Source organism: Gobio gobio, assembly GCF_949357685.1.
Source record: "Gobio gobio genome assembly, chromosome: 9".
NCBI classification, from domain to species: domain Eukaryota; kingdom Metazoa; phylum Chordata; class Actinopteri; order Cypriniformes; family Gobionidae; genus Gobio; species Gobio gobio.
Window position 1 is genome coordinate 28,442,044 of NC_137115.1, and position 9,624 is coordinate 28,451,667.

Genomic DNA, 9,624 nt, shown 5'->3' on the forward strand with positions numbered 1-9,624 from the left:
ACAAGCACTCGACCGAACGCCAGCCCAACCCAAAATTACTATTGGCAAATAAACATTTAGAAGACTTTTAGCATCTACCACACAGAAAAACCCAGAAGAAAACACCCATACATACCCCTCATGCAAAACAACGAGACACCGGAAGTGCGATCAGCTGAGTGTGATGCAACACCCGTCTACCGTACCTCACGCCTTATATCCGCATGTTCCATCACAACATATTACCTAGTGGGTGTGATCAATAAGGGACCATGGCAATAATCTGCATTTCACCACAATCTACCCCCCCTTTTTTTTTTTTTTTCGTCGGCCGACGATGAACTGACTGGCAACGCAACCTCAATTCCAAGGCCTAAAAATAGCAGCTACAGAATTAGATACTGAAGAAATAGGAAGCGACGCCCCTACTGTACGGGGGAGATGGTAAGGATTAGGATGACGACCGGCCGTTACTCGCCCTGTTCACCTTAGTGAAGTATCACCCCTCTCCAGCTCCTCTACTACCGCAGGAACCAACGGGTGTACGTCTACCCCTGGTTTACAAAAATTAATTGGGCCCCTAACCAGGGCAGGAGATGCACCCGATAACTGAGGGCTAGTTTGCAAAGGCATGGCTACAGCCTCAAGCACAACACTCACACCACCCTGACCTCCAGCAGGTATCACACTAACCAAATCTACTTCCTCTTCCTCCTCCTGCGAGGCCTCCTCTGGGATTTCCACCAGCTCCCCCAAAGGGACACTGCTCGGAGGGTCCCTATGGACCCGACTCTTAAGCAACGAGCGATGTGCGGTCTTCACCTTGCTCAACTCATCCACGGGTGCAATAGAATAAACTGCGCCCCCTGCTGGAGGAACACGCACAACCTGGTAAATTACAGAGCTCCAGAAGTCCTGAATCTTCTGGCGACCTCTGTTACCGTAGTCCCGAAGGTACACCAACTGGCCTTCCACCAAAGGGGCACTATGGACAGATTGATCATGTTTTACCTTACGCTTTTCGGCCATGATCTCTAACCGTTCTTGTGCACCTTCAAATGCCACTTGCAGCCTGGTCTGATGTTCCTGGACCCATTCGTGCACCCTACCAGCCACTGGCTCCCGTACCCTACCCAACAGAAAATCCACTGGCAACCGTGGTTCCTGCCCAAACATTAAAAAATGGGGTGACTCCCCAGTGGCCCGTTGGGGGGTGGTGTTATAACAAAAGAGGACCTGGGGCAAACAGGATACCCAATCCCTCTTTCTAGAAACCAGCAATGCACGCAGTAAATTATGCAGGGTCCTGTTGAAGCGCTCACACTGGCTGTTTCCGGCCGGATGGTACGGTGTTGTGCGAGACTTTCGTACATCATACAGGAAACAAAGCTGACGGATCAACAGGGACTCAAAATTACGCCCTTGGTCCGAGTGGAGACAACCTGGTACACCAAACTTATAAAACCACTCAGTTACCAAGGCCTGCGCCACAGTCTCTGCCCGCTGGTCCCTAGTAGGAACAACAAGTGTATATTTACTGAAAACATCAGTAATCACTAGCACATTCTCCACACCTGAACTGGATGGCTCCAACAGAGTAAAGTCAATGGCCACAATGGCCCTACCGTGCCTGGAACTAATCCGCCCAGCACTCCCACTTCCGGAGGGTTCTGCCGGGAAAGGGCGTCAGCGTTTTTATTACTCTTCCCGGATCTGTAACGGATTTCGAAATCAAATGCCGCCAGCTGGGCGGCCCAGCGCTGCTCTGTAGCCCCTAGTTTGGCAGTGGAGAGATGGCTAAGGGGATTGTTATCAGTAAAAACCACACACGACCTCCCAACAAATACTCTCTAAATTTCTCGGTCATGGCCCACTTGAGCGCCAAAAACTCCAACTTCATGGAGCTATAATTAGACAGATTGCGCTCAGTGGGCCTCAGACTACGACTAGCATAGGCAATGGGTCGCACCTTACTGTCCTGCTCCTGGGAAAGAACTGCTTCCAGTCCCCCATGACTGGCATCCACCTCTAGGATGAAGGGCTGGGAGAAGTCTGCATAAGAGAGAATTGGTGCAGTAGTGAGTTTCGCCTTTAGCTCCTCGAAACAATGCTGGCACTGCTCGCTCCAGGCATCCATAAAGTCTAACCTGACACCCCTCTTAGGCCTGCTCTTATTACTAGAGAACTCTGCGACCAGCCTATGCAGAGGGGCGGCAATTTTTAGCGAACCCCTTCACAAAACGGCGGTAATAGCTTGCAAAGCCAAGGAAGGAACGCAACTCTGTGGCGTTAGACGGACGACACCACTGTAATATTGCCTGTGCTTTACTTGGGTCAGTGGCCACACCCTCAGCAGAGATCACATGGCCCAAGTACCTCACCTGTGACTGCAAAAACACACACTTGTCCAACTTGGCCTTGAGACCCTCCCGCTCCAGTCGACCCAGAACAACCTCCAACCGCTCTAAGTGCTGCTCAACAGAAGAAGAAAACACAATAATATCATCCAAGTAGAGGAGAAGAGATTGACATTGTTGATCTCCAAACAGGCGTTGCATCAGTCGCTGGAACGTACTGGGGGCATTGCAGAGCCCAAACGGCATCCGGTTCCACTCAAATAAACCTAATGGGGTGCAAAACGCTGTCTTATGCCGATCCCCCTCAGTAACCGGGACTTGGTTATACCTGCTGGTTAAATCCAAAGTGGAAAAGCAGTGGGCACCAGTCAACGCATCCAGCGACTCCTCAATGCGTGGCAATGGAAATGCATCTTTTCTAGTTTTGGAGTTCAACTGACGGTAGTCCACGCACATGCGCAGACCACCGTCTTTCTTCTTGACGAGAACAATTGGTGAGGCATACGGACTACAACTTTCTCGAATTACTTGCGTCTCCAATAGCTGATTGATATGTGCCCTAACTACTTCATATTCGGATGGAGGTATGCGCCGGTAACGCTGTCGAGCGGGAGTGTCATCTAGGAGAGGGATATCATGGGACAGGAGATCTGTACACCCTAAATCTCCCTCAAAAGTGGAGAAAACAGACTGATACCTGGAAAGAAGGGCCCTAGCCTTACCTTGCTCATCCCCAGACAACTGGGACAAGTCCAAAGCATCCAATTGCCCTGGCACGGTTGCGGAACCTACTTGGGAATTGGTGGAACAAATAATCCCAAGCCCAGGCCTGACCTCCGTAACCCCTGGAGGCAAACTAACAATATGCACGCTCGACAATGTACCTATCACTCGACGAGGAAACAGGAGAGCGTCAGTAGTCCCAACGTTGACAACTGGCACATAAACCGTACCCCTAGCCACCTTAACATGGGCTGGGGAGATCAACAGTCCCACTGGGAGTCCAAACTCTGGAGGCTCAAGAAGTGCAATCCCAGTAGAAAAATCATCAGAACAAGTGGCTTCTACCAATTTGAGGGCACCAGCAGGGATGCGGGCGGCTCTGGGACCCCACACCTTAACCTTACCTAGACCCTTAGGAGACTGCTGAATGCCTGCCTGATGACAAAACTGTAAAGCCTGAAAAACTGACTTGGGAGCGTGCGACACTGCCGGAGATTTAAACCAAGAGGGTCCATGCTGTCCAAAGAGCTCCTGGTAGCATCGGCTCAATACGTTCATCCCCAGCACCCTGGGGGCTTGGGCACAGGTGCCACCAGGAGGATCTCGGACCACTAGAACACCGCATTTCTGGACCACCCTACCACAGAGCTCTATGTCCAATTCCACATAACCTATGTAAGGAATAGATAACACATTGGCAGCCCTCAGCTGCAGCCAATGACAAGATATAAGGCGATCCTGGCCCCATGGCTCAAAATATTCCCGAAAACAACTTTCAGTAATCGTAGATACCATGGAGCCATTGTCGACCAAACAGGATACAGGTACACCACTCATAATGACGACCAGATATGGGCAGGAAGACATCAATTGCGACACAGGGCCACCACTACCCGACAAATCAGAGCCAGTATATTCCCCGACCGAGTTGTGGCCCAACAACTCGGCGGGAATTAGTTTTCCGGCAGCGAGCCTGAACAAGACTGTCTATGCTCCGGCACCCGGATGTCCGTACGAGGCAGCAAGGAAGTAGACACACACTCCCCATCACACTCTGCAGCAAAATGGCCAGGTTTCTGGCACCTTCTACATATAACTGAATTATTTCTGAAAGGTCGTCCACGACGAGGCTGGTCTCCAAATTGAGCGATACTTTGCGTAAGCTGGGTTAACTGTTGCTGCTGTAAATGTAACATTTCCCTAAATTCATTCATCTCTGAATGTCGGGGAGAACGGTCCATTCCAGAACATGAATCACTTTGTACCCCATATTGAAACCCAAGTGCCAATGGGACGGAATGGCTACGTCCTCGCGCTCCCCCGGGCATGCCCTCACGTTCCCACCTAATGGCTTCGCCACGGACATCCAGAAAACTAACTGTGGGTTGGCGACGGACCAGCTGCTTCAACTCGTGACGAAGGGTACTGTCAAGAACATGTTCAACGAATTGGTCGCGCAACAAAACCTCAGCATTTGGAATCGTACCCGGCGAACACTGCTTAGCCTTCTCCAGGAGGCCCATAAGAGCAAGGGAGAACTCCAACAGGGTTTCCCCATCCTGCTGCCTCCTAGAGAAGAAAGCCTCCTGTAATGCAACATATGATTGGGAACACCCATATACTTCTTTCAGCGCCAAAATAATTTTAGCAGGGTCCTCCCGTTCCTCTAGAGGCCGATACTTTATCTCTTCCCGGGCCTCGCCCTCCAAGTGATCAAACAAAAAGAAGGATTGGTCTGCAACGGATAGATGACGAGCACGCATACAAGCCTCTACTTCTTCAACCCACTCATTAATCCCTACACCGGACCTACCACTAAATTTTGGGTCTCTTGGTATAAAAACAAACCGCTCAGTCAATGCAGCGCCAGCCCCAACTGGTTGAGACGCAACTACGGACGGACTAGGTAAAATAGAGTCATTACTAGGACCAGACAACCCGGTCTGTGTGCGCTCCTGTCTCAATTTAGCATTATCAGCTCTTAATTGAGCCACAAGCTCTCGGAGTTCCTGCATTTCCTCTTTCATCCTAAAAAGAAGCTCTACAACGTTACGGCAGGTGATGGATCTTACCAAAAAAGGGGTTCCCAGTTCACAGACGAACACTGCTGTTTTGCTTCTGCCAAAAAATAAAATTAAAAAAAAGAAACACACAAAAAGACAAACAAAGAGAACAAAACACGGTATCCATGCCTCAGGTCAAAAAGGTAAATGAAGAAAACCTTGCCGACTACGCCAAATGTGGCAATCTGAATTTCTAAATTATATTACCAGCTCCAAAAGCTAACGACTACGCCACCCAGAACTATACTCTGGGAAAAGCCCAAAGGGGCACAGGTCCGATTTCTTAGTAAATGACCAAGTAAATGAACTTAGTAAATGACCAAGAGGCATGGGTACCTTGTATAAACTTGTACTTCTTTATTAAACAATCATTAATTAAAATTTGTCTCGTTCAATGAATCATAACAGGGGAGCAGGCAACACTTGCTGTCAAACAATTAGCAAAAAAAAAAACAATAACAGACACCACAACAAAAGAGCTGGGGCTTACCACTAGGGTGGCAGGCTTGATACCGGGCTTCAAGAATGCCCACAGTAATAATAGTAACCACACGTGCCACAAATCACACTCACACACTCCAAGGGAATCATAGCAACTCCACGACACTCTGGTGAACAGTGAGAACCACACGGGAATGGTCAGTCTGCCCTCTACAGGCCCCAGCTCCAATACAGAAAAGAAATAAAAAAATAAAAAAACACAAGAACATCAACAAACAGTTAAATGCAACACAGGTTAAAATTTCCACAAATAATAAATTACAGCAAAACAAACAGGAATAAGCAAAACCAAATCAGTGACAGTTGCAAACAAACTCTACGGTTTGCAACAAATTAAGAAAGACAGAACTTTAACAAACATTAACAGGACAAGTTCATAAATGCAAAGCAAAATCATACAGTCAAAGCAAATTAATAAATGCAAAGCCAGCGTTACCAAATATAGAACAACAGAAATGAAATCAAGCCAACAAAAACAAATGCAAAACAAATTAATATAAAACAACAAAAAAAAGCAGAACAAGCGTTACCAAGTACAACGCAACTTAACGGAGGCACAAACATGCGCTTAAACAATGCAAAGCAAATATTAAAGACAAAAGTAATAAAGAAAGGAGCACAATTAAAGGCACCAAAAAATAAAGAAAAACAAATTAATGGATGCAAATGATTAAACAAAATGAAACTAAAGCAAAACAAAGACGAAAATTAATAGATGCAACTTAAATGATTAAACAAAATGAAACTAAAGCAAAACAAAGACGAAAATTAATAGATGCAACTTAAATGATTAAACAAAATGAAACTAAAGCAAAACAAAGACGAAAATTAATAGATGCAACTTAAATGATTAAACAAAATGAAACTAAAGCAAAACAGCAGTGTTGAAGGTGCAAGCCATGCTGAAGTCAAGATGTTGCAAGATGCAAACTGGAAGCAAAACAGGCACGCTCACAGAAGGGTTTAAACTCCTACAACACACAAAGGAATTATAACCATGTTACCTTTATGGGGGGCCAAAGGGAAGTAGGAGAAGATTGTACATACCGAATCGTGCAAAACACATCATCTATCCGGCAGCCAACACTATTCGATCACATGCAGATGGCAGAAATCACCCACACAGGCATCACATGCAGTTTGCCGGTACAGCGGGCGCAATGGCGAAGCAACGGTCGTTGTTCATCCGTGGGTGCAACAAGCACTCGACCGAACGCCAGCCCAACCCAAAATTACTATTAGCAAACAAACATTTAGAAGACTTTTAGCATCTACCACACAGAAAAACCCAGAAGAAAACCCCCATACATACCCCTCGTGCAAAACAACGAGACACCGGAAGTGCGATCAGCTGAGTGTGACGCAACACCCGTCTACCGTACCTCACGCCTTATATCCGCATGTTCCATCACAACATATTACCTAGTGGGTGTGATCAATAAGGGACCACGGCAATAATCTGCATTTCACCACACTGTCATTGCAGGAGTAGAGAAAATGAACCCCCTGACTGTCTGGATGTTTATGAAAGATAATTTTCACTGCTTGTACTATTAGCGGAACAAGGTGTGGGACAGCAGACCTATTCAGCAAGATAAATGCCACCTTAGCAGAAAAGACTATCCCATGGCAAAACTTTGTTGATCTCTTTGTGGACAATGCTGCTATGGACATAGGTTCAAATAATTTCATCGCCTCCAGGATCCTTATAGAACAATCCAGTATTTACATTCATGGTTGCCCATGTCATATAGTCCACAATACAGCTAAAAGAGCTGGGATGGGATTTTTGGACGTGTTTTATTTGTCTACTGATTACATGCATTAACTGAATGTTTACGGTGTGATTCATATATCGCAGGTGTCCAATCTGGAGGACTTGGTAGTTGATGTTGGCTACTGGTTCAAGGGTAGTACAAACCGAAAGGGGTACTTGACAGGTATGCATTTTTGACAGTACCAATTATAATATTGAAATGTTTTTGAATACATATGATTTATAATGAAATGTCTGTGACAGAATTTTGTGAGCTGCATGAAGCAGAGTATATGGAGATTCTCATGCATGTCTCAGGTTCAGGAGACTGCAGAAAGCGTTCTCTGTCCCATGACAGAGGTCTTGACTGTTCTTCCAGGCCACCATACCAGTATTCACCTCATTCAACCTCCTGCTCCAGATAGAACAGTTCTCAATATTTTTGTTAAATGATGAGGTACAGTGGCAGGGTGAGATATGCTTCTGGTTTTTTTTATTTTTTTTTTTTTTTTGCTGCTTCTGGGAGCTTATGCAACTTTCACCCACTGTTTTACACCTGTAAATGTCTGTGTTGTAGATGTTGAACTTCATTCTCAAGCTGTGCACCAGGTTCATGGTGCCTACAGCGCTGCAGGAAGACAAACATTTCTTGCTTTTTAAAGAAAAGGCAAACCATTTTCCAGGTCATTGTTTGATCATTAACTATCATTATTTTTAATACTTCTAATTTTACAAGTGATGAGATTAGGGTTGGGTACCGAACTCGGTACTTTTAAGGGCACCGACCGAATTACGTCGGTACTACCGAGTACCGATTCACATTAAATCAATCTGTACCAAATTTCGGTACCTGAGAATGCATATTGTGATATAGACTAGTGTCTGTGAATATTAAACCGCAAAAAGACCTTTTAAATATGAATCATGCTTGTCTCTGTGCGAATGAATGTGTAGACGCGCGGTTTAGTCTATGGGTTTACCTCACACACACTCTCACTCAGAATCGCGCGTGTCGGTCGCATGTTTCCATCGCTGCCTCTCATATGAGGACATGAACGCACAAACGTCATCTCCAGAGCCACTGAGTCACTTCATGAGCATCTTACCGTTTCATTTGAGAAAAACGACCGGCGTCATATCATAAACACACAGAAACTCAAATCCACGGCAACCCATCAAAATAAAAGTTTGGCTAACTTGACAAATGAATTACTGTTGTACAGTAGAATTTAGATACGCATCAATGTCATAAAAAATACTAACACTAATGTAATAATAATAAATTATCAAAACTTTAGTTCCCTTTCATTCAGTCACTACGACGTAACATTAGTGACTAACGAATGGGGGTTTCGCTTAGAAGCCAATCAACTTCGAGTTTAGAGAAAACGCCCAATGGCGTGCCAATGCCATGGGGCATGCGGAATTTGCATACGTAACTCCGCCTCACCGTGTGAGTATATAAGGAAGTACGTGGCAATATCGCATTATGTTCTGCTTTCGGAGCCAAGAGAACCTACCTCTTCACTCCTACAGCCTTCTGAGACTCTGTCAGCTTCTTCGAGACGAGCAGCTTTCCAGTCGGTGTTGGTGTAACGGCACGTTCCAGTGATCGCATACTTCCTGCCTGCTGATCTGCGCAGTGGTCCGTTTGACATCTGGTGTGTGTTTCCCTGGGCGCTTCGGCATCGACTGCGAGGCTTTCCTCTCACAAAAAGAGCTTGCGCGTGGCACGTCTTTTTCAAGACGGCTCGCCCGTGCACTTCCGGGTGCGATCGATTTTCCGCTGCTGTCTATGGACGCATTCACTGCTCGAGCGTGTTTGGGCTTCAGCACGTTCGGGCAGTGTTTGCGGATGTGTCACGTTTCCATTGCGGGGGCGTGACCATCGCGATGTCGCGGTCGAGACTCAATGATCTCCGTGAGGAGAGAGAGTCCCCTCTGCCACACCCCAATCTACCGTCCCCGAGTGAGATGGTACTTTGGCTGGTGGCCAGGGTGACCTGAGGGCGGTGCTGTGGTATTAAGAACCCCGACGTTCATTCCTCGGGCCACGCCCCCCTCTTATACATCGCTCCCGCGAGTGTTGGATTGAATCTACGGCCCGTCTCTGACGCCCCGTTCGTTAGTTCACGCTCCGGATAGCAGTGAGATGTCGATCGCCGCATCCCAAGGTGGGCTGGAGTCCTTTGGGGATGACGATTAGGTTGTGCTCCGCCTCCGGGTGTGTCAGCACTGCCTGATC